The sequence below is a fragment of the Tursiops truncatus genome, chromosome 8 (genome assembly GCF_011762595.2).
Source record: "Tursiops truncatus isolate mTurTru1 chromosome 8, mTurTru1.mat.Y, whole genome shotgun sequence".
NCBI lineage: Eukaryota > Metazoa > Chordata > Mammalia > Artiodactyla > Delphinidae > Tursiops > Tursiops truncatus.
This window is the reverse complement of record NC_047041.1, coordinates 946,422-971,191: the sequence shown is the minus strand read 5'-3', so window position 1 is coordinate 971,191 and position 24,770 is coordinate 946,422. Positions and strand designations below refer to the sequence as shown.

The window sequence follows — 24,770 nt, the reverse complement described above, 5'->3', positions numbered from 1 at the left end:
GCTCTGTGCGTGCACCCAGTGCTCGCACCCCTGCTTCTTCATTTCATCTTCTCGGCAACGCGGCGATGCAGGATTCTTACTGTTGCTTCCTCACAGATAAGGACCTGAGCTCGGAGAGGCTCATGAGCGCCCCAGACCTCACAGCTGGACCGGCCGGGCCGAGCTGGGCTCACTGAGCTCTCACGGCACCAGCTGCGCCCTCGGGAATCTCCCTGGGGAATCCGAGGGGCCCCAGCTCACTGCTCTCCTAAAACTGATGCCACCTGCAGCCCCAGGGCAGGGGGCCCGGAGACCCCGAGCCCAAGCTCTCCCTCCACCGCCTCACACTGCACAGGAGGCCAGGGCTCGGGACACGAGAGCAGGGGGGGTCAGCAAGGAAGGCAGCACTCATGAAAGGGAGCCACAGGGCATGGCTGCCCTTCCCCACCTGAGGACCACACCGACGGAACCTCCTCGGTGGGATAGAGTGTTTGAAACAGAGTGGGTGTTGAAGGGTTTGTTAGATTTGTTTTTCTTTTCCAGACAGAAATAAAAGAATGTTTAAGAAAATATTAGGACATTGGCCCAGGAGTCCCATGTAAAACCGAGGTAGGTGTCTCGGGGCGGAAGCATCCTCTTTGGGCATCGGAGGCTGGCTGTGTGGGCGGGAGGGGCTGGCGGGAGCCTTCCCTGGAGAAGAGGAGGTTTGCCTGCACCGCAGCTGCCGGAGGCCCCACGACCAGCCTCGAGGCGAGTCTGTGTGGCCAGGTGCCCGTCAGCTGGGTGCCGGGGCTCATAAGGAAGGGGTGCACAGGGCCCACCCTGGGAGTTTAGACCAGAGTCAGGAGCTGTGGAGGAGGTATGCGGTCCCCTCCGACAGCCCACGGGCTTCATAAAGGAGGGTCGCCCCAGCCACCTTGAGGCTGCACTGACCACGTTGTCACTGAGAGACAAAGGCCGGGCAGCTTACGAGGAGGTGGTCAGGGGGCAAAGAGATGTGAGGAATGGGAAAGACGGAAGAGAAAGGGAGCAGAGGTGGGGGCTGGACCCCGAGGATGGGGGAAGACAGGAAGACGTGAAGGTTAGGCAGAGAAAGAAGAATAAAGCAGAGAAGGAATCCCAGGGCCAGAAGATAAAAAGGCAGAGAGAGGAGCCGGCAACCAGGGGGGCCGGGGGACCGTGAGCCCCGCCCCACCTCCCAGGCTTGTGGCCCCTCTGGGCCTGCTCCCCCCTCCTCCCTGTTGTCCCCTCCCCCCGGGGGGGCCGGGGGGCAGTGTCTCAGGCCCTCCTCCCTCAACTGCCACTTTTCTCTGTCCTTCACCGGCCACGGCCAAGGGCTGGCATCCCAAGCCCAGCTGTTTGTCCAGCGCTGCAGGTGCTGGTGGAGCAAGTCCCGGCCCGAAGCCACAGTTCCTTCGTTTCTGAACCTCCCACACGAGTTGTAAGGGGGGTGCAATAGGGCAGGTGTAAAAGGATTGTCAGTCACCAAAGGGTCAGGTGCTTGGGGCCTACGTTAATTTCTAGGACTGAGCTCCTCAAATCCCTTCCACGGGAACCTGTCCCCGAGGTGTGGGGCTTCCTGCCCCCTGACCTCACTGTCTTGCTGGTCCTCGCCCTGCAGCGCAGGCCTCACACCGGAGGAGGCACCGAGAGGGTAGGCGGCCTCACCGATACTTGCCAGGCAGTTAATCCAGGCTGGGGTCGGAGACAGGGACGCAGAATTATGGGGTGAGAAGTTTTATTCTTTATTCCTGAAGCAGATCCAGGCTGTTAGCACTGAGAATAGTCTAGGTGGATTTTCAAGGAGCTGCTGAATATGTATGATGGAGAGAATCTGAACACGGGAGAAACAGCAGAGACGCGAGAAGAAACTGGATGGATGAAGGCCGAGGGGAGGAAGGTGGGACTGTGGCACGGATGGACGTGGCTGGACAGGGATGGGGGGAGAGGCAGGAAAAAGGAGGCTCAGGAGAAAGGAAAGGGAAGAGGAATAGAGGCCAAGGGAGCGGGCCAGCAGCCGGCGGAGCGACCAGACGGAGCAGCACACGGCAAGGCCTGGCCGCCAAGCCCCGCGGCTTCCGAGGGAAGCAGACGCTTCCAGGGAGCATGCGGCGGATCCTTGTTGACTCAGGCCCAGCGCAGCCCGGAGGAGCGACCCAGTCCCTGCCCTGCGAGGTTCTGTTCCCTCCTCTCCACCCTCCTTCAGGCTCCGCCAGCCCCTCGTGGGTCCTGGTGGAGGCAGAAGCCACCACATCTCACCCGGGAGATGCGCTCTGGGGGTGAGTGTGTGCAATGTGTGTGCGGGTGTGCAAGCAGGCAGGAGGCCAGGGGAGGGGCAATGACTCGGGGGCGATGGGCCGGGGCGGGCCCGACCTGCCGGCCGAGGGGAGGCCAGCCTGTCCCGTCGTGCCCACCGGGAGCACCTGCAGCTTCTCGCTGCCACCGACTTTCCTTTCACCCAAACCACCAGACTGCCACGGCCCCGCTCAGCAGGAAGGGCTGGGGTCCACCCCGGGTTCTGGGGCTTCCCTGTCCTCATTCTCTCCTGCTGCTACTCACGGTCACTTTCCTCCCCCTGCTTCGGGACGAGGGCAGTATCTACATGGTGTCCCACCCACACCCCGGCCCCTCCGCAACCCAGCAAAGCCCTTGATGGGAAGGACGCTGAGAATGACCGGGGAGGGCGGGGTTCCCACAGGCCCCAGCCCCCTCCTCAGTCCAGGCCCCTCCCATGCTACCCTCCACCACCCACCTCAACCTCCCTTCCCAAGGGCGGCCCGAACACTACAGGGACACCGATGCCCCTCACTGCCCCTCCACCCAAGGTCAAGGGCTCCCTCGGTGGCCCAGAGGGGAGAGCCAGGCCCTGGGAGGGAAGTGGTGGAGGAGGACAGCGGGGCGGGGGGCACCCGCGGGAAAGACAGGTACCAGGGAGCCAGATGGGCCTGGCGGGAACAGAAGTTAAGTGGGAAGAGACGGATAAACAGCAGACATCAAGCAACCAGCCAAGCATATGCTCCGCAAGCAGGCGCCACCGGCCCCCAGCGGGGTGGGGGGGTGTGGACCCACGTCAGGCGCCCCCGGCACCCAGTGGGGCGGGGAGGTGTGGACCCACGGCAGGCGCCCCCAGCACCCAGCGGGGTGGGGAGGTGTGGACCCACGGCAGGCGCCCCCGGCCCCCAGCGCGGTGGGGAGGTGTGGACCCACGGCAGGCGCCCCCGGCACCCAGCGGGCTGGGGAGGTGTGGACCCACGGCAGGTGCCCCCGGCACCGTGTGGGGTGGGGAGGTGTGGACCCACGGCAGGCGCCCCCGGCCCCCAGCGGGGTGGGGAGGTGTGGACCCACGGCAGGCGCCACCGGCACCCAGCGGGGTGGGGAGGTGTGGACCCACGGCAGGCGCCCCCGGCACCCAGCGGGGTGGGGAGGTGTGGACCCACGGCAGGCGCCCCCGGCACCCAGCGGGGTGGGGAGGTGTGGACCCACGGCAGGCGCCCCCGGCACCCAGCGGGGTGGGGAGGTGTGGACCCACGGCAGGGCACGGTGGAGTTGCTGCGGCTGACTGTTGCCTGGCCGGAACCAGGGGTCGAGGCCCCCTCCGTGGAGCCTCAGAACCACGGAGCAGCCTGTGCGGGCCGGGTGGGGAGGAACGCCCGGCCGCCTGCCCCAGGGATGGTCTCTGGCGGAAGAACCGAGCCCCAGACTTGGACGTCTGAATATCCAGGTGCCGGCTCCAGGACCCCAAAGCAGAGACCCAGGGCCCGAGCAGGATTCAGGGGATGAGCAGAGAAGCAGGCCTGGGCTACCCAGGAAGTCCTGGAGCCCCGCTGTGCCAGCTTCCAGATCGCAGCCCAAGCAGGCCGGAGCCCTCACTCGGGTGATGTCATCCCTTCGAGCCGCGGGGCGGAGCCCGGCTGGAGCTCTGCGGACTTCACAGGCTCCACCCCCACACCAGCTCAGCTGCAGGCCCTGTCTGCCCGGCTCCAAGCAGGCCTCCAGGCCAGCCTGCCTTCGGGAAACTGCAGAGCCCGAGGAGGGAGAAGGGAGGAGGGGCCCCGCACACTCACCCCTGCAGAAGGCTTACCTGGGGCCCTCATCCACCCCATCGCCGTCCACCTAGGGGAACCCCGAGCTTCCAAGGCCCCGAGCCTGCTGGCAGGAGGCCCTTTTCCTGGTATTCCAGCCTCAGCCTCCCTCTCCCCCCAGAAAGTCCAGAAATGTTCGTCTGCTCTGCAAAGTACCAGGTGTCCCAGTGGAATGTCTTCTCTAAATAGTGCTGCGGGAGGACGACCAGGGAGACAGGCCCTGTCCTGGGCTCATTAGCGCTGAGCTAAAGGAATAAAAGCTCTGAGCTGAATCTGAGACTGTTCTGAGCCCCAAAGCCAGACAGCCCTCCTACAGAATGGCCCCATCACCTCTCACATGCTCCTGTGGACAAAAGCCAGCTAGAGGCCAGCTGCTGGCCTCCTTCCATAGCTGGCACTGGCCCCAGCGTGCTGCCCGCCCTCCTTGCGCTACCCCGGCCTGTACCAGCCACCATGGCACAGCTCACTGAGGACTCAGGCTCGGCCAAACCCGGCCTTCCCACGCCCGGCTCAGGGTGCTAGTGGGGGTTGCCTCGGGGCAGTGGAGCTGGGGTATCGCAGATTCAAGAGCAGCCCATCCGCACCACAGGGCCTCCCGTCCTGGCAGCGGCTTGGCATGGCTCCAGGGCCCAGGAGCAGAGAGGAGCTCTCCCAGGCACAAGCCCACAGGAGCCTGGGAGCAGGGCCCACGTGAGCCCACACGCCCAGGGCAGATGCTGGACCCCGTGCCGGCACTCCTGGATCTTCCTAAGCCCTTGGCCTTGTAGCCAGGACGTGTCTGGGGCAGACGAGAGTGAAGATGAGGGTGATACCAGCGGGAAGGAAGGGGGACTGGGAGTGAAATTTCTGCTTTGGTTCACTGAGCCCTGGACCAGGAGCCCTGGCAAGAGCAGCTGCGGGACCCACTCACACCGGGAAAATGCTGCCCCTACCTTTGCTGGCTCTCGGACTGGACATCACACATGGGCCCAACGGCCCTAAGAGCCCATGTGTCACGCGTGTTACACTTCCCAGGCTGCTTCCTCATATATCAGGGCTGGTTCCCATAACATTGCCATGATGGAGATAAAGCGATGGTACTTTCATTTACTCTGTGGATGAGGAAAGTGAGGCTGGATTTGAGTATCTGTTTATTGATGGCCTCACAAGGCAAGTGAGGTTATGCAAGGATAAATGAACCAAGGAACTTAATATGAGCCGGGCTGAGCGGACAGCCCAGGCTCCCAGCCTCCTTCCCCACATGACATTGCTGCCCGTACTCAGCCCTGAGGGAAGAGACGCGGCTGGGAAGACGTGTCCACCCAGGGATGCTGCTTGAGGAAGGAGGGGGTGTGTGACGGGTGGACTGTCACCCTGCACGGGGCCTGGAACAGAGGGGCTCAGGGCGTGTGAGCACGCACTGCACTGCGCGTTTTCCAGGTGAGCTGGGGAAGGCGCGTGAGCGTGCTGGAGGTCACCGTGCAACGTGCATGTCGGCCCCCGAGCCATGACAAACGCGGGGCGGGGAGATGCCCAGGGAAGGGGAGGATGTCTTCCTGCGGAGATGTGAGCAGGGTCTGGGTGTGTTTGTCTGGGTGACGGTAAGAAGGAAGTTCTGCAGACAGGTTCACGCATGTGTCCACGATCGTGGCCTTTGCGTCGGGTGTGCACACGTGGACCTGTGTGTGGGCGCCGGTGAGCAAGTGTGTAAAGGAAACTAGCACACCTGGGCCAGGCGCTTCCTGGTGCTGCCGCTAAGATGCTGAGTCAGGCGCCTCTGCTGTCCTCTCCCAGGGGCCTCAGGGCGTCTTCCTCCCCAGACAAAAAGGTGAGTGAGCCTGCTCCCCCTGCAGAAGCACCTCCACTCTCCGCCCTCCACATCTGCCGTTCACAGAGGACCTGAGTGGTCAGTTAGAGACATTTAAATTCCAGGAGTGCCGAGGAGGCCCAGGAAGAGGGAGGAAAAGGCGGCGTGGATTCCGATGGAGGGACTGGAGTTTGCAGATCTTACCACTCGGCACCTGGAGCCCCTGAGTCCTGTTGAAGCCACGCTGGGCCAGAAGCACAAAGGCCAGGTGGCGCCAGGACCTGCCCCCTTCCATGCCCAGGGCCGCAGCCCACAGGCCCTGGAGCAGAGGGGCTGCATCTCCCCCGCCCACCCCGTCTGCTCCCAGCAGGTGCCCCAGGCTGAGGACGCGGGGCGTCCCCCGTGCAGGGCGCCCAGCTGCCCAGGAAGCCGACCCTGTCGAAGCCCACCCCCTCCATCTCCAGGTATCTGGGCTGCACTGATCTGTGAGGCCGTTACCTCTGTCAGAGCAGGCGACCTCGGCCTCAGGCCTAAAGTGGGGGGGTGGGGGGCATGTGACTGATGAAGGAGGCGGGCCTGCGGGGCCGGGTGGCCGGGAGCACAGCGCGGGTCTGGGCCCAGGTCCCAGCCCCCCTGGGGCGTCAGCACATGGAAGCGCTTCTCCCCGTCCCCTCAGTGGAGGACACACCTGTAGGGACCACGGCAGAGATTCTGGGCACATCCGTGCCGGGAGGAGCCTCAGCTCTACTTCAGTGACCAGCCCCCTCATTCCACAGATGAGAAAGCTGAGACCCCCGAAGCGGGGGGGCTTGGCCAGGGTCACAGAGCTTGTCAGGCCGCACCACGACTTTAATGTGTTAGGATTTCTGCAAATGGGTCTTCTATAGTTTGGTAGGACTTAGAAATGTTTCCATAGCCTGGACTGTCTGGGCCCTAATCTGCACTGTGATTAAAATTCAGCCGCACACCTCTCGCTGGGAAACGCAGCGATGGAGCCCTCAGCCCAGGCCAGGCAGCTGCTTCTGCTCCTCAAACAGGGCCTCCACGCACAAGGCCTTGCGTCAGCTTCCGGGGCTTGTGAGCCCTTCCAAGGCTCGGCAGACTTCTGAATGTCTGTGCTCTGGACATTCTTCTGGAGAGAAGCTTACAGCCTTAATTGATTTATAAAGAGATGCGGGAGGTGAAAGGTTGAGAATTGTTGCCTGAAAGCATCAGGAATCCAGACTCCAGAGAAATCAGATCTTCACAGCCAGTTGCTAAGCGCCTTTGCAGCATTTACAGACATAAAAGCGTTGGGCTCCTGTTCCCTGGGTTTATGCGTGTATATTTTTCAATATGAAAGCGCTTCTAAGCTCTAGGATGTAAGTTCCTCAAGGGCAAGTTTCTGGCCCACTTGTTCACTCTCTAAGCCATCCTCGGAGCCTGGGTCAGGGCCTGGGCAGATGAAAAGGCGATTAATGTATTGATCTAGGCGCTTCTCTTCCATGCCCACCACTACCTGGTCTGCAGAGATGACAAGAATCGCAGTCATACGGAGGCAGTGACTCAAGAATTGCACGAATTAGTTTATGATTCAGTGCTGATTTTTCAGCACCCTTTTCATCTCCTGTGAAAGACTGATCACCTTTGGGGAGGTGAAGGCAAACCCAGACCTCCTGACGCATCCTGGGAGGCGTTCCACCACTGCCCAAGACCATTTGGTGGGGTGCGGGGGGGAAGGTTGCTCATGCAGACAGGAGGGCAGAGCTTCCAGAAGCAGGGCAGCTGTGCCTGGCATGTCTCAGACCCCGGACCTGGGGAGTCTGAGTCCTCAGCTGCAAAGAGAAGAATTCTGAGTCCACCGAGGACCAGCGTGCCTGGCCTCAGGACACAGGCTGCAAGCCCCGGCCTCTCCACCTTGCCTCTGACCCTACTTTCCTCTCCCACTTTGTAGCCTCTGCAGCTCAGCCACTAAGCCCCCCCGGGGATTAAGACACTGGAGGAGGGGGCCGGAGGGCAGCTCATCTGGGGGCGGGGCCGCCTTCCCGGGAGGGAGGGAGGACGGACCAGGAGCTGGGGTCCCAGGCCACCTGGACCCGCCCTCCTCTCCTTCTTCAGGCTTGCCTGGGGGCGGGACACTCCTTTGGGGAGCCGAGCTCTGTGCAGTGGCTGCACAGCTGCTGCTTCTGTCTGGGGCTAAAAATAGCCTCCTCTCTGCCCTTGTCCAGCTCAGGCTGGGCCAAGGCTGAGAGGGGGACTCACGGGCAGGAGGGGAAACAGGTGGGCAACACTCAAGTGCTGCCCGAACGGGCACAGCCTAGGGGACACAGGGGACCCCCCAGGGGGGACAGAGACCCCCCAGAGGAGATGGGGGACCCCCTGGGGGTAACGGGAGACCCCCTGGGGGAGACAGGAGACTCAGGTCCTGCATATTGACTCTGACGCCCCAGAAACTCCCCCAGGGAAGGGATGGGGTTCCTCGGGGCAGTGCTTCTGAGGGGAAGGAGGCGTGGAAAGACTCAGCCAGCTGACCTGGCCCTTAGGAGGTACTTGCCAGGTGCCTGCTTTCACTGGTTGAAGCACCACAGACATAAAAGGACCCTATGATGTAGGTGGTGGTATTATTATTCCCTTTGGCAGTTGAAGAAACAAAGGCCCAGAGACACGAACTCGGAAGCCACGGAGCCATCAGGTGGAGGCCGCAGCCCGAATGCAGAGCCCACCCCAAGCACGGCGACGCCCAGCTGGCCTGGGTACAACCGTCTGGGAAGAGGACACGGGGTCCCAGAGCCGCCCCGAGGAGACGGGCGCGGTGGCCCCAGCACCACCCTCCAAAGGGCTCAGCGTAATCCTGGACACAGGACACGTCCCAAGGCCCAGAGCCACTTCCTCAGATTTGCTCCTAATTTTCAGGTAAATCCTCTCTGGCCACCACACCCCCGTTTCCTGACAAGGCCCAGGGACATGATGTCCAGCTAAGTCCTGGTGAGTAGGGACCCCAGAGGACAGGGTGGAGACTTTGCCTGCCAAACTCCCCAAAGCCACAGGACCCCCCTTGGAGGGTAATTTTACCTCTGAGGACAGAGCGTGAGACCAAGGATCTGTGCAAGGACTTGTGCACGACTTGGAGACAGGATTGTGTACGTGTGTGTGCGTGTGTGCTCAGTCTGGAAAACTGGTGACTCATTGAAAAAGGGAGATTTCTGACCCAAAGAGCTTATTTTCAGCTATTTTTATCTCCTCTTGTATCTTGGCCCTTTTTCCCCTTGTCTTTTTCAGAAGTGGAGGAATTTGGGGGCAGTGAAAGCTGTGTGTACGCATGTGAGGCAAAGTCTGGGCTGAGAGGGGACCCCTGGGGGTGCAGGGACAGTGCACACAGGGGTCTGCGGGTGCACACTGGTCCCCTGCTCTGGTACGTGCACGTGTGGGCGTACAAGCAAGGTCCCTGCCCTTCCCCCACCTGCAGGAACGCTCTGACGGGGCTGGGCTGTATCTCTGCGTTTTCCCGTTGACCTCTGCCTCCTCCCAGGCCCCAGCCCCTCACACCCACCCAGGTGGGTGCCCTCACGTGACTATGTGGACACAGACACAGTCCTGGGCCCCTGTCTCGGGAGTGGCCCTGGACCCTGAATTTTCTCTATTCTCTGCCCTGCCATCCTCACCCCAAAACACTGACATCTTCTCAGGAAGGTCTTTCTCTGCTCTGATTGTCGCTAGGGAACAAGAACTGGGCTTCTCTGGAGACTCACACATCCCTCCCACCCACCCACCCACCCGCCTTGGCCCTGAGAGCCAGCAGTGGTCCGGCTAGCTGGGGCCAGCTTGTGCAGGGGTTTGGGGGCCTGGCCACTGCTCAGAGAGGCTGCTCAGAAAGAGGGACAGGAGGAGGGGAGGTGTTCTCTGATTTCTCCGCCTCGGGACCTGCCCCTGCAGAGGCCAGAGCGGCCTCCTCTCCCCCCGCTCCACAGGGACAGCGCAGGGCGCAGATTGCGTCCTTCAGGGATCTAGAAGGCCTGCGTGTCCCTTACCCAGGGTCTATGTGGACGTGACCATATATGAGCACGTGTCCTGGTGTCATGAGGCACACGTGCACACGTGCAGATTCTGCACAGCGTGTGACAGACACTCTCGGTGTCACTGCGCATGGGCGTGGCCACCTCCGCGGGGGGGGGGGGGTGCGTGCAGGTGTGTGACCACTGTGTGTGTGCGTGGGCAGACAAACTGGACACATGGCAGTGCCCTGCACTGCTCCCTGAGAAGCGGAGGGAGAGGAGGACGCTCCGGAAGGCCTTCACCGGAAGCTGCTCTGGCCTCTGCAGGGGAGGGATGGAGGGGGGGACAGAGGGCCAGCCCCTCCGAGGGCTAATGCCCAGTGTCCACTGCACACCAGGAGCTACAGAGCCTCTGGGCATCCTGAGCTCTGCTACGTCCCGCTGAGCTGGGCTGTAGTTCACGCCCGGCTCAAAGGCCCTGGCCAACGGAGGGGCCCGAACCCAGCCCATGTGCCCGGAGGGGGCATGTGTCCGGTTTGTCTGCGCAGACAGAGCCTGGGCGTGGCGGAAGGAGCAGGCCGCATGGGGCGGGGGTGGGGGGAGGTGGGGTGGGTTGGGGGAGGGGGAGGGGTGGGTTGGTGGGGGAGGGGGGTTGGAGGCCGACCCCGCCAGCCGGCTGCCCAGTTTCAGATCCTGCCCTGACTCTGGCTCAGCAGCCTGGCCTCAAGGAGAAGAGGTATTGAATTATAATCCTCTCTTCTCACCCTACATGGAAGGGAAAATCTTTGGCTTTCTTGAAAGATCTGAATCCCTTCCAAGGGGTGCCTTCTAAGCGTCTATAAAATGGGGATCCTGATGGGGCTGCCCCACAGGGAGGTTCTGAAGATTCATTCAGGGGAAGGGTAAAATACGCGCTAACTTATTAGTCATTATCATCGGCCTGCTCTGTGAGCGAAGACAGTGGTTCTCAATCGATGGTGTCCCGGAGGACGTCTTGCAGTGTCTGGACACATGTTGGTTGGTGAAAGCTGCCAGGCTGGGGGAACTGGCCTCTAGGTGACAGAGACCAGGGATGCTGCCAGCATCCTGCGGAGCACAGGATGCCCCTGCACAGGTGACAGAGACCAGGGATGCTGCCAGCGTCCTGCGGAGCACAGGATGCCCCCGCACAGCGGAGCACGCAATCCGAGAGGCAACTAGTGCAGAGGCTGGGAACCGGGGCGAGGAGCTTGCGTTCCTCCTGAAGGCAACACGCTGATGACGAGCTGAAGCACAGAATGACACAAGGAAATCTCGGCTCTAGAGAGAAAAGTCCAGCCAAGTTGTGACATGACTACAGAGCTCAATTAGGGGCCCTGCAGACCTGCAGATCAGCAAGGTGCCATGAGAGGGGCCCGGGGTGGCAGGGAGACCAGGAAGGGGGCACCCGGAGAACTGGCCGGGGCCGGGGAGGGAGGACTGGTGGGGCCGGGGGGATGCTAAGGCTTCTAGCTTGTGGGACCGGGCAGGGAAAGACTCTGTCTGGCCTCCAGGAGTCGTAGTTGGGGCGAAAGCACCTCCAGCAACCTGGACATCAGCCGTGTCCCCTCCACTGCCCCCACCCTTCCCCCAGGGCCCCCTTCAGGAGACCGCTCCGCACGCCCTTGGGGCCCCGAGAGATGGGCATCAGATCTCCTCCTCCTCCCCCTTGGATGAGTGGAGATAGAGGCCCCTCAGCCGACCTGCCGCAGACAGAAGAGGACACTCTGGCCCTGAGATCAGCACCCTCTGCAGCTTCCCAGGGGCCGGAGCTGCTGGCGGCAAACGGGAGGACGTGAAGCCAGGTGGGCTTGACCAGCACGCAGACTGAGCCCCCTCTAGCCCCGGTTCCCCTGCCCCTTCACACAGGTTCTGAAGACAAGTTACAGGACACAGGGAGAAACCCCCGGCGGCCATGCCATCAGCAGGTGAACAGGTGGAGTCCTGAGCTGACGCCAGAGCAGTTTAAGACATCACCTCATGGGGAGGGCAGAGGACAGCCCGAAGACAGAGAGGCCCCGGCGTGGTCCAAGGAGCACTGGGTAGGGACTAGACCAGAGCTCCAGCCCACACCGTGCAGCCCGCAGCGGGTTCCTCACCTGTGCAGGTGACCTCTGACTGTCTAGGTTAAGGATGGTGGTAGCACTTCTGCCTGGACCACTGGGTTGACAAGGACTCTGAGGCTGTGGTTGATTTGTGACACCTGTGGGGAATGCCCGGGGATGCTAGTCAACATGTTGCTACTTCTCTACCATCCTGATTAAGAGCAACGGACAGGGGTCATTTGTAAGGGCTCTTCCTGCCCGCAAACTCTATCATTCTATGATTTCAATGTTAAATTTCCAGGCACTGGCTGGAAACACAGTAAGTCAGAGCAGGAGGGGATTGAGTGGGTTAGAACCCTCAGCGCGGGCTTTGGGAAGGAGGCGGCACTCCAAGAAGCCGTGCGGCTGCCTAGTGCGTTTTCTGTACTGGAGGTGGGAGGACATTTATGGGCAAGAAAAGGGGGCTGAGCAGGGGCTGTTTCCGGTGCAGGAGGAGGAGGCTGGCGCCACGGGAACACGCGGTCTCCGTCTGGGCCAAACAGGATCACATGTGTGAGGTCGGTGGTGCGTGAAAACCAGAGCCAACTCCGTGGGAATCCAAAGAGCCAGATGTCCCTGCGCACGTCATCCCAGGGGTCCTCGCCCATGCCCCCGGTGAGCGCCGTCAGCAGCCTCCCCTTGAGGAGGGCACACAGGTCAGGGCCGGGGGTGACTGGCTCAGGGAGAGCCTGGGGGTCAGCATGGCTCGGGTTCCGACGTGCAGGCGGGACCTCTGCTCTGTGGCTCCCTCCTCTTCAGAGCAGTGGAGATTCTCTGAGATCCAGAAGGAGGGCAGGGACAGCTGCATCCCAGGAAGAAAGACCTGCCCGGGGAAGTGGACTGCCCGACAGACCTCAGCCAGGGACACTGGTGTGGGCGCTGACCACAGTGAGTGCCTCAGGCTTGGGTCCTGGCTCCTGGACGCTTTCCCCAGGCCCTACCTAACCCAGACTGCAGAGAAGGCAAGAGGGCCTGAAATTCCAGGACCTCGGGGCTCAGCCCGTGAGGGTGAAACAGATCCTGCGCCACCCCCCCCCACCCCCCCCCCACCCCCCCCCCCCCCCGCTCCACGGCAGCCCAAAATGAAATTCCAGCTCACTTCAGAAATCCTGGCTCAGCTTGGCCCTGCCCAGGGCCGCAGCTCCCTCCCCTGCACTGTCACCCGCGCCCGCCCCCCCCACCAGCCCTGCTGGTCGCTGGGCACTTCTGTCCTTTCTCCCTCTTCTCTGCCTCTCCTGTGCCTGCCTTCCCTCCCAGGTCTCCCCAGCTTTTGCTCAATGGGACCCAGGAAGGTCTGCTGTGCTTCTCCTGCTGCCAGGTGCCCGGGCAGAGGGAAGGCTGTGTCCTCTCCTCTAGGACTTGTCCACATCCACCTGGGCCATCTGGGCCCGGCTCACCGCCTGCCTCCCTCCCTGCTGCCCACCCGGCTCTTTCTCAGCTGGTCCCACTCATCTCAGGGCCCCTTGAGGTCCTTCCTCTAGCTCCCCCGTCTAGGCTCAGGGCCACCTGGGCCCCCATGAAACGTCCTCACTTTGAGGAAGGGGCAGAGGGTCGCGATGGGCCGGAGGCTCCCGCGGACCACCAGCTGCTCCGACTGCCCCCCCCAAGCTCTCCTTCTTGTCCACAACATGCTCCCTCCCAGGCCACTGGGCCCGTGTGGCCATCCTCACCATCGGGAAGTCCATCCTCACTCCCAGCCTGGTGTCACTCCCTCTCATTCTGGGGAGTAGCCGGCAGGACGCTGCAATGGTGTCGCCCCCCAAAACACACCTCCTTACTTTCTCCACTTTTCCAGAGCTTCCAGTCCCAGCCCCCTGAACCTGAGGCAAAAGAAAAAGCGCTTTCCTTCCAGCAAGTCGTAAAGGGCAGCAACACTGGGCATCCCCAGGGGCCTCCGGCTGCCTCACAGAAGCCCGTGGAAGCCCCTCGACTCTGCATGGACTCCCGAGCCCTGCTTTCTCCCGGGGCCCCGGGGCCTGCGTCCCTTGGCCAAGCCTCTCCCCAGTCTGTCTACAAAATCACTCTGGGTCTTATCTGGGCTCCCTGACAGAACCATGTTGTGACAGGCAAATGGGCTCTGGTGTCAGAGACAGGAAGCCCAAAGCTGCATCTCCCTCTGCCTGGAGAGTGAGGTGATAAGAGAGCAGAGAGAGGGCGGCCCTGCAGCAGCCAGGGACCTGGGAGCCGGCCCTGACCTCACCTGCCGCTGGGCTCGGGCGGATGCAGGAGTCACAGGGTGCTGTGGGCGCCCCATCTTCCCATCAGCCCCGCCTGATGCTGGACTAACAGGAGGGAAAGGAAGGCATCCCCACGGGGCCTGTGAGGATGACCTAAACCCCTTTCCAGTGGGAATAAACGTCAAAGTGCTACTTCTTAAAGGGGCCACCACCTGGATGGGCAGGTAAGAGGGGCTGCAGCAGGTAGATCCTGCTGGGGGTGCAGCAGCCATCCTGGCCCATCAGGTCCTGTTGTCTTTAGAACAGAGGCCCCGTTACATAAGCTCCTAGAAGCTATGACTAAGAAAACTTTCCAAAGACAGTTGGTGGCCCTCCACCCCCTCTGAGTGGTGAGAAACCCCCCCCCCCACGGAGAGGGGGGCAGAGATTAGGGCTCTGAGGCCCTGACTCACCACACACACAAACACTCCCCAACACTCTTTCCCAAAACGGTTCCCGCCCACCCGTCCGCCCTCCTACCCGGGCTGGTGACAAAAAGAACACCCCAGAGATTTTGCCAAGTTCTGGGCCAGGCTGAGCCCAGGGAACATGAAATTCCCCGTGGAGTGGGAGGCCGGATCCCCACAGAAGCAAACAACGTCCAGTCAGGGGACAACAACGACTGCAGCCCACCAAGATCACCGTGTGGTTTCTCTAATAGCCGGGGCTACTCTCCCTCAAAGAAGAGCTCCCAGCTCTGTAATCACAAATATTAGCTTGTAAAGAGGTCTTAAAGACCACCCTTAGCCCGTCCGCGGCCACCCCATTTCCAGGCACCTACCCATCCACGCACGTATCCATCTATTCCGTCACCAGATAGTTACTGAGCTCCTACCATGTGTCATGAACGGTCCAGGCAATGGTGACCCAAAGACTAGTCTTTCCTCAAGGAGCTAATCGCCGTGTAGGTGAGAAAGGCAAGGAGGCAGCTGCAGCCCGGTGCGCTAAGTAGGGGACAGGAAGAAGGCTCGTTCTAGAAGCAGCAGGGGTGGGGTGGGAGTTGCATGGAGACTTACTGAGAGAAATGACACCTAGGCTGAGATATGAACGAGAAGGACATTCCCCTTTATTCACTAAGGGGTCTGCTCAGCACGCAGTGTGGCCAGAGCAGTGCCAGGCAGGCTCCGCAAAGACGAGCTAGGATGGTATCCACTAGTGGAGCTGGCCACCTGGCAAGGGTGTAAAATAGAGGCCCAGACGCCCGGGCTGTACGGTGAAGCACCACCCAAGAGAGGGGTCCGTGAGTCCCCGCGTGGGTCCAGGAGAGGACGAGGGGATGGATATGCAGTTCGGAAGGTCAGGAGAAGCTCCAGGGAAGGAGTGGAATTTGGGTTCACTGTGGGGATGGATGGAACTTAGAGGCACAGATGAGGTGGGGTGGGCACCCCAAGCAAACGGAAGGACACCAGCAGACTTTAAGAGCCAGCGCTGTCTGTTTGGGAGGAGGAGAACAGACCGGTGTGACTGCAGCATGAAAGAGGATGTGATGGCGGCTGTGGCTTGAACACAGACCGAGGCCTTACAACGGGTGGTTCTGAAATTTAAGGCGAGGCCCAGAGAGGCTAAGCAGTTTTCTCAAGGTCACAGAGTTAGTAGAGAAGCAGAGTTCACCTCCAGCGCTCCTTCTGCTGGCCCTAGGCCACGGATTCCCCTCCCAGGCTTGGGGCCCCTCCCTGTGGCCCACTCCCCTCTCCCCCGCCACAGGGGTCTTGCCCTCACCGGCTGGTAGATCCCAGGCTGCCAGTGCAGGCTGCCCGGCTCCCAATCCTGCATTTTTAGATGAGTACGGAAATGCTCTTAAAGAGGGTAGAAAAGTCATCTCACAGCCTGGGTTAGGGACTCGGCCCGGCCCAGCCCAGACTGAAATACCTGGAATTTCCCTAGCTGGCCCCTCTCCTCTTCCTCACCCGACCCAGATCGCTGACCCGTGGGTTTACTATAGCCCTTTCTGTGCGCCGTCCACGTCAGTCCCCAGAAGTCCCTCTGAACAGTGGGCACAGAACCAACAGCTGGGGTTGGAAGACAGCGCTGCCTGCGTTAGGGCGGGGTCGGTGGGGAAGGAGCCGTGGTGGCAGGAGCGGCCGCCAGGTGGCGCCATGAGCCTGGCGCCAGGCCAGCCCGTTGGTGGCCGACACCTGCTGTCTGGGCGGCCGGGTGGCTGTCCCGAGGGGCCACGGTGGGCTCTCCAGCGGGATCGGAGCACGGGGGAGGCCCAACCCGGGGCTACCCTCTGCCCCCTCCTCTCCTTTGTCAGCCGTTGGGGACCACGCGGTTGGATCCTACTCAGGTGGGAGGGCCAGCGTGGGGAGCGGGGAGCTGGAGGAGCGGGGTGTGTGTGTGTGTGTGTGTGTGTGTGTGTGTGTGTGTGTGTGTGTGTGTGTGTGTGTGTGTGTGTGTGTGTGTGTGTGTGTGTGTGTGTGTGTGTGTGTGTGTGTGTGTGTGTGTCCTTGGAGTTGCTTTTTTTTTTTTTGGCTGCCTTGGGTCTTCATTGCTGCACACGGGCTTTCTCTAGTTGCGGCTAGCGGGGGCTACTCTTCGTCGTGGTGCATGGGCTTCTCATTGCGGTGCCTTCTCTTGTTGTGGAGCACAGGCTCTAGGCGCGCGGGCTTCAGTAGTTGTGGTGCATGGGCTCAGTAGTTGTGGCTCACGGGCTCTAGAACGCAGGCACAGTAGTTGTGGCGCACGGCCTTAGTTGCTCCACGGCATGTGGGATCTTCCCGGACCAGGGCTCGAGCCCATGTTCCCTGCATTGGCGGGCGGATTCTTACCACTGCGCCACCAGGGAAGTCCCTGTCCTTGAAGTTTGAGAGTCAGGGTGGGACAGGTCAAAGATGCTATTTTCTTAGTCTAACAAGCTTCTTGGAAACAAAGCCAGTTCTTGGAGGGAAGCCAACCCCTGGATGTTTGCTGCTGCCCCAGAGTCAGACATTTTAAGGGGTTTACCCATGAGATAACCATAAAAGGGAGTCAACTTCCGGTTGGGTGCTTCTAAGAAGCTTCCTCTCTGTTTTTCATCCAAAACCCAGCCTTCCCAAAGTCCACACAATCAAACACTTCTCCCACCTCAGTTCATTTCTGTGGTTAAATATGCATTTCTACAAATGTCATTTTCCACACACACACACACACACACACACACACATACCCCCAACAGCTTTCTGCAACACACAGCTCAGACACACATCTGCGCACATGGGTTCCTCCCCACACCAGCCCACATTCCCCCGACTCCACCTCCCCACGCTTCTCACACGGGGGCTCCACACAGAATTCGTGCATGTTACCTCATAGGCACTGCTCCACGCAGACAGGCAGATGCACACCCCTGTGCACGCACATGCGCGCATGCACACACACACACACACACACACAGACACCGAGACAGCAGACGCAGGGTGATGCAGAGACAATAACAACCCCACGCAGGGTGAGGCCTGATCACCGTTTGACCTTGGGTGGGCAGTTTGTTTCCCTCTCAGCACAGGCTGGCTCTGAGCTCAGCTTGAGGAGGGAGACGAGGAGAAACAGGACAGTCTGTCCTCGGCAATGAGGAGAGGGAGCCCCGGCTTTGGAATCTTCTGTGAGGTCAGGGATGAGGGAGATGCGCTCGGCTCCGCAGGAGCCAGGAAGGGTTGCCTTTGAACTTGGCCTTCGCAGGTCAGCCAAGGGAGTTTGTTGATGCAGGAACAGAAGTTACAAGAGCGTGGGGCTGCGTGTGTTCAAAACAAGGCGGAACCTGCAGGAGAAGGGAAGGACCACACCACAGAGATGGGAGCAGGGCTGGGACGGTGGGGACCAAGGAGCCAGTCAGAGAAAAAAAAAAATCCCAGACGCGGGAAAGGGGATGGAAGCTGAGGGGGACCGGAGGAGGACCAGCCTGGGACTGGGGCGATGGGAGCGCGGGGGCGGGGAGCCCGGGCGGCCGGTTGGCAGCTCAGCCGCTACTTAGGAGCACACGCGCCCCTCAATCCTGATTAACAGGAATTAGTGGCGTGCGGCTAATCCTCCCGCGCTCCGTTAGTGCTCTCAGGCCTGCAGAGGGACCTGGCGGCCCTCCCCACCCGGACCGGCCTCCCTGCATCCGCTGACCGGGGCGTCTAGCCAGGGGCAGGAGGAGGACGTGGTGGCTGGAAAACTTTCTCCACCGAGCTGCACAGAACACCCATGCACTGTACGTGTGCCCTTTCCTTTTCCTTCTTCCAGAGTCCGTGTCCCTTGTTTCCCGTAGATCATCACAGCACGGGAGACCACGCGATTCATGCCCGTGAAAGAATTAGGAGAACAAACCCAGAGAACTGGGAGAATTTAACCCAGGACTGCCTGCTCAGTGGACGACTCTGGGCATCCTTTCTCCCCGCCCAGCCCAGCCTGAGAAGATGGTGGCTGATTTGCTCCTGGAGGAAGGAAAATAGGAGATGGGGTGGGGGGAGGTGGGGGAGTTGGGGGGAGGTAGGAGGAGGAGGAGGGGGGAGGCGGGGGAGGGGAGAGAGGCGGGGGAGGGGGAGGGGAGGAAAGAAAAGAGCTGGAGAGACTTGAACTTGCGATGGTGGCTGGGTCAGAGTCAGCATGCCCTGAGCCCAGACCCAGTGCTTTGTGACTGAGGACCCCGGCCTCCTTCCGGGTAGTGTGGGAAGCAGACTCAAGGTGATGAGGATTTGTGTGGAAGAGAGTGCCCTCCCCCCCCCCCCGGAGGGGGCAGTCAGAGGGTGGGGAGAGAAAGGGTGCCTTTCAGGCAAAGCCTCAGCCCCAGCCCATCCTTAGAGGAGCCTGGAGGGAAAGCCAGGGAGCTGGGCCTCATCCTAGGAGAAGAAGCCCCTCCCCACCTGGGACACTGACTCCCAGGCACTGGGCTCCCTGAGCAGGGGAGTGCTCCAGGGGCCCCAGGCAGTGCCCTGAAGAGGGGTGGACCGGCCACCCAAGGGAGGGAACAGAAGCTGGGGGAGCATAGAGCCGGCACTCTCTGCTACTCACAGAAGGCTTGCTGGTGTCAGACCCTCACCATTCCCATAAAAGATAGCTAACTTAGATTTCTGAAATGTTTCTTCCCTTCAGGAGTTCACAGACCAGAAGAAAGACAGTTGCATGCTATATACACGTGCACATAAATAATGACATACTGTGATAGATGCTATTTCAGAGATACCCTCCAAGAGGCTTTGGAACACGGAGTAAGTGCTTAGTTCTGCCCAGGGTGTGTCGGGAGTGTAAGGTGGGGCTCGATCCCCTGTTAGAAAGCCTTCTGTAATTCCCGTCTCCCGTGGGATGTGGTACAAAGCTCAGCCTGCCATCCAAGGACCTTTGCTGGAGACCCCTTCACCTCTCCACTGATCTGGAAGTTGAAAACTTCTTTCCTTTTAAGGAGCACCCCCTAAATGTTCCAACTCCATATGCTCGAATTTTAAGTCTAATTTAAACATTAACTGTCCTCCCTATGCTCTAAGTGTCTTCCACCCCTAGTTTTTTATGTTATTAGTGTCTAGTAGTTTGGCTTTATTTTTCAAAATTCACAGGCTAGGTTACTATTATTATTATATTGTTGCGTGTTTTTAGAGCCAGTGCTTACTTGCAGATGCCCACCTGCTTTTACCAAAGCTTTGGCTCATCTTTGCTTCTTTCATCCCGTTGCTTCCTTCTGGATTGTCTCCTCCTTTTCCTTTTATGCTTTTCTTTTAGAGCATCCTTGAGCATCTCTTTCAGCACATGAGCAGCTGATCTGCTCTCACATTTGTACCCTTACTCTTGAGCCCTGCTTTACTGGGAGGTAGAATCCTGGACTGACTCCTCGTTTCCCTCAGCTCTTGGGGGCAGTTATCTCCTTTTGTTCCAGCCTCTACTATTGCTGCTGTTATTCCCTTGTAAATAGCCCATCTTTTCAACGTAAGTAATTTGGGGATGATTCTTCTAGTTTTGGGTTCTGATACTTCACCCTGTTATATCTAGGGATGGTCCATGTGACTGGGTGATTAAACAAAGAGGAGACATTTCTTTATCCTGGGCTATCATGTGGGATACCCCCTCAAACTAAGGATTCATGTCTTTCATCAATTCTGGAATTTCTGAGCCATTATCTCTTCAGTTACTGCTTTTTCCTTGTTCTTATTTTATTCCTCTACAATTCTTATCCTCTATTGCACATCTTAACACCTTTTTCACATTTTCATGTCTTTACTTCTCTGTGCCTCATCCTGAGTAATCTCCTAAGATCTCTCACTTTGCTAATTTTCTTTCAGTCAACTGTCAATTCATCCACTGAGTTCTTTTTTTCCCCCCTAAATGTTTCATTCCTAGAAATGTGAGCAGGACCCCATGAGGGCCTTCCCGGGACAGGCCCTCCCCCAGATCCTCTGCTTTGCTCCTCTCTGAAGTACCTAGATAATAGTGTTTGATGCACATTTCCTGAGTTGTTTTGTAGATGTAAAAAACCCCCCTCTCCAACAAATGGAGGAGGTTAACTCCTTGAGGACCTTGAGCACGTAACCCCAGGCCTCCTGTTGCCTGAGGACTGATAATGTTAACCGGTGACACCACCCTGCTGCCTCACCATCAGACAGTCGGAGAATTGTGCACAAGCTGATCATATACCTTGCGTCACCTCCCCCCGCCCCCCCCACCCCAAACTTTTAAAAGTGCTTTGCCAGAACCCTTCAGGGAGCTCGGGGCTTTTTAGGGCATGAGCTGCCTTGTCTCCTTGCCTGACCTTGCAATAAGGCTTTCTCTGCTCCAAACTCTGATGTTTCAGTTTGTTTGGCCTCGCTGTACATAATCGGGCACACGGACTTGCGTTAACAGAAACTCTCTGTGGCTCTTTTTCTTGTCTTCTTAGTCCTTCCGGTGCCCTTTTATTCCTCCATATTTTTCTAGTCCTCTTATCTCTGTGCACTTTGTAGGGCAACTTATTTTGTTGTCTCTTTTGGATTATTTCATTATCTCAGGATTTGGGGGGAGTCTCCCGCTGGTCACGGGCTGCCTCTGAGGCAAGCTGCCTTCTCCGGAGCTTGTAAATCATGCTTAGCATCTTTGCCACGTTGTTTATTCTGCGGGGCCTTTACAGGAAGAGTTGTTGGTTTGCTTCAATTGGTTGCCCCGAGGTTTCCCCATTGTGAGAACGAGTTTTACATTAATTTTGGGGTTTGGGGATTTCCACACCCTGAGAGATGGTGTAAGTTCACATCCCACACCTGGAAATTTTTTTTTTTTGAGCTTTGACTTAATCATACCTTTTATTTCAATATATCTCCAAGATACAACACTTTAAAATGCTTCTTTAGAAGTTAAAAATGGTATTGTTCTATGAAGAAAGATGATACACTTTTAAAAAGAAGTACAATAGATTTTACCCATATTTAAAACCCGTATTTAGATAAGACGTAACATAAGTGTTCCAAAATAATCAACACAAACTAATCTGCTAAAATGTATACAAAGCAATGCTTTCTGATGATACATTTGCAAGTGATAAAAATCAAAGAGCTTGATATCTAAGATGAAGCTAAGGTTAAAATACTGTAAAGTACGTAGACAGACACAATTAACGTCATCAGATAGATTATGGAGCTGTAGGTAGAGTGGTGCACTACATTTTACTGAGTATTTTATTAAACCAAATTCCCAAACAGCTGCATATATTGCTTTTTAATCTGCTATAACCCTCTGAAGAGAACCAGCAGGTTGGGATGTTTATGCGGACCTGCCACCAGTTAATACTCTTGAAGCACGTGAGAATAAATGAAATGGAAACCGGCATCCATACGTAAATGTGAGACAACCTGGCACCCTCGTCGCACTGTAAGTAAGATACACAGCAGATGCAAATGCTTAGTTTTCAACACTAATTCAATAAGCAAATGCATTTGATAGATTTTCATAACTGAGAAATTTAGTGTAAAGGCAGACGGAAAAGGACCGGTTGGGGATTGTAAGCCGTGGAGCAGAAGAGGTGACTGTGCGGGTCCCAAGCAACTCCACAGCGCTGGGATTTCAAAATCCTCAGAAACTTGTGGCCAGACCTCCATCATCACCTTGCCGGGACTTTTTCAAAGACTGTTCTCCTAAAAGCCTCTGTCTACCAACCAGCACGCCTGACAAAGGCATAGTGTCGTCTGGCTGCTTCCCAGGGCTCTCAAGAAACACCAGGGTGTTTGGGGAGGTTAGCTCTCCAACATGCACCTGGGCAGTGTACTCAGCTGGCCCTCCTTCTCTCTTCATAAATGAGGACACAGAAGAGAGAGAAATGCAGAACTAGAAACCATTTGGCTTCTGGGGAGAAGTCACTTTGGTAATGGGAATTAAAGCAAGGTACGGGACCTGACTCTCTAAAGAAGAGTTAATATTAAAGTTCAAGTAAGTTGTCTCACTTTTCATTCTTTCATTTTTCTCAAAAAAGCTGAGGCTGCTTTTAACCTGGATCAAAGCCGTAAAATATAGACAAGTCATTTCTTTAAGAAAATTTATTTGTAGCTCTAGAGCAGAATTAGGGAACTCATACCACATTCATTTGAATAAGGCCTGTTACTGCAACATTGTTTCTAGATTTTCCAAATCCAGCCAACATGGATATCTCTGCTACTCTGTTTTGGCCTTCACAGCAGCTTCTTCTCTCAGACCAGCTTTCTTTTCTAGGTTCAGGTTTGTTAAAGACTCATTTCTTTTGGCAGCCTCCTTGCCCTCAGTAACCATCAAGGTGCATCCTGCCACTGTCTAGGCAATCATTACATAGCCGATCTTCACCCGGACCTTGTTCTTTGCAGCATCTAGCATCTCAAACGAGACAGTCTCTGGGATTTCATCTTCCTTTTTGAAGCGACCTGACCATGTTAGGATCTTCTTCTCCCAATCCGTAGGCTTATGCAATGGCGCTCTGTGGCCTTAAGTGTGGGCTGGAGGCTTTGGACTTTCCTGGAGTTTGTTGCAAAATCCATTTATTCTCTTCAAATCAGAGTTTCTGGTAAGCCTTAAAGATGAGAAAGCATCTCTTTCACAGAACCTAAAATAACTTCCGGTCGCTGGGCACAGGCCAAGGAGGCTCCCCATGGCCGCCTACTCCGCCGACCAACACAGTGCCCCAAGGCCGGCAGTGGCACAGGTAAGCTCAAGGTCGCCTAGCGCTGCGAACAGAGACCCGAGCAGGACTCTGGGGCGGGGCTTCCCACACCTGGAAATTTGAGTTTCTCACAGGAAACTGTTTTCTTTTTCTTACCCAGAGCCTAGGGCAGAAAATGATGGATGGAGATTTTTCCTAGCCAAATTCCCCTGAAGGAGCCGGGATTTCCATCCAGAGTCCTGCTGCCCATGGGTCCTAAGGCCTGTCCCCTTGCCCGGTGTGGTGATGAACTGCTCCCCTGGTTCTGCACCCTCCTCCTCCCATTAGCTTTGCCATGGCTTCAGTTTGCAGACTTACTATTTTGGCTTTAAATTCCTTCCTCGTTTCTGTTGCTTATGGATTTCTTTATTTTGAACTCAATATGCATTTTAATTTTTCGATCCTATTTTATTGAGACTCTCCCTGTGTGATGGAACAGAGCAGTGGAGATCCATGGTAGCTCATTCTGTGAGTTACTTGATGCCTAGGGCATGATTATTTTTCCTCCTCTCTCTCCTACCGGACTGTGGGCTCCTTGAAGAAGGAAACTGTGCCCATATTATTTCTGGTTCTTCGCTCAGTACCGGGCACAAACACAATACGCATGGCCTTTGCCGGGTGGATAGTTAAATGATGGAAGGTGATTATCAAAGGTTATACAGCTCTCTCCACATCTCCAGGAAGAAGATTTCCTCAATCATTCCGAACACAAAGATATTCTTTTATTCTGAAAAATCTTTTACAGGTGATTCTGTAGCATATGTCATTATTATGACATCTATGTGCATGTGTTTCTCAACATTCTAATGTGGTCATCAAGCCAGCACCGCGTGGCAGGCCCTCAGAAGACGTGACACAAGGCCAGCACTGACCCGTGGTCCTCCAGCTGGAGGCCGTGACTTGGAAAGCATGTCTATCACGTGATCGTTTGCCATGATTTCACTTATGGAGAGGACTGTGTTTGTTTGGAGGAAAATGTTCACCAGGCCTACTTGGGAGAGCAGCTAAGCCTTCAGGGAACTTGACAGGGAGAGGCTGCTGAGGCCTGAGGCCGACAAGGGCAGCATTTTCCTGGTTGAGGCCGAGGCAGAGGGGGAGGGGAGGAGTGGAAGCCAGGAGGGTGAAAGCCACAAGCTTGCCCCATGCTGTCCTCGGGATGGCACGGTGCTCCCGAACCTGTGCACGTGTAGCAAACATAGAAACGCAATGATGAGAGATCCACAATCACAGCCTGATATTTAACCAAACTTTCCCAGATATTAATAACTAAAGTAAAAAAGGAAGGCAAAGATATGGACCTTAAGTGGCACAATAAATAAATTTAACTGAATGTATATCCAGGAGTCTGTACCTAACTGAGGCAGGAGACAGACGGGCCCCAGGCTGAGCAGCTGGAGTCTGGCCCCTGTGGACAGAGACCCCGAGATAAACATCATAGCAGGAGCAGGGAGAAGCCTCTTCCCCTAACCCCAAACCCTGGAGGAGGGGTTGACCCCCAGAGGGACTCCAAGACAGACAGCCTTCCTGCAGCAGAAGAGGACACCCTGGTCTCTCT

The 24,770-nt window shown here is 57.6% G+C and overlaps 1 pseudogene; it reads right to left on the bottom strand.

Annotated features, from left to right (window-relative positions):
- Positions 1-22,568: 22,568 nt before the first annotated feature.
- Positions 22,569-23,166, bottom strand: LOC117313287 (protein FAM162A pseudogene; annotated as a pseudogene).
- Positions 23,167-24,770: the final 1,604 nt, after the last annotated feature.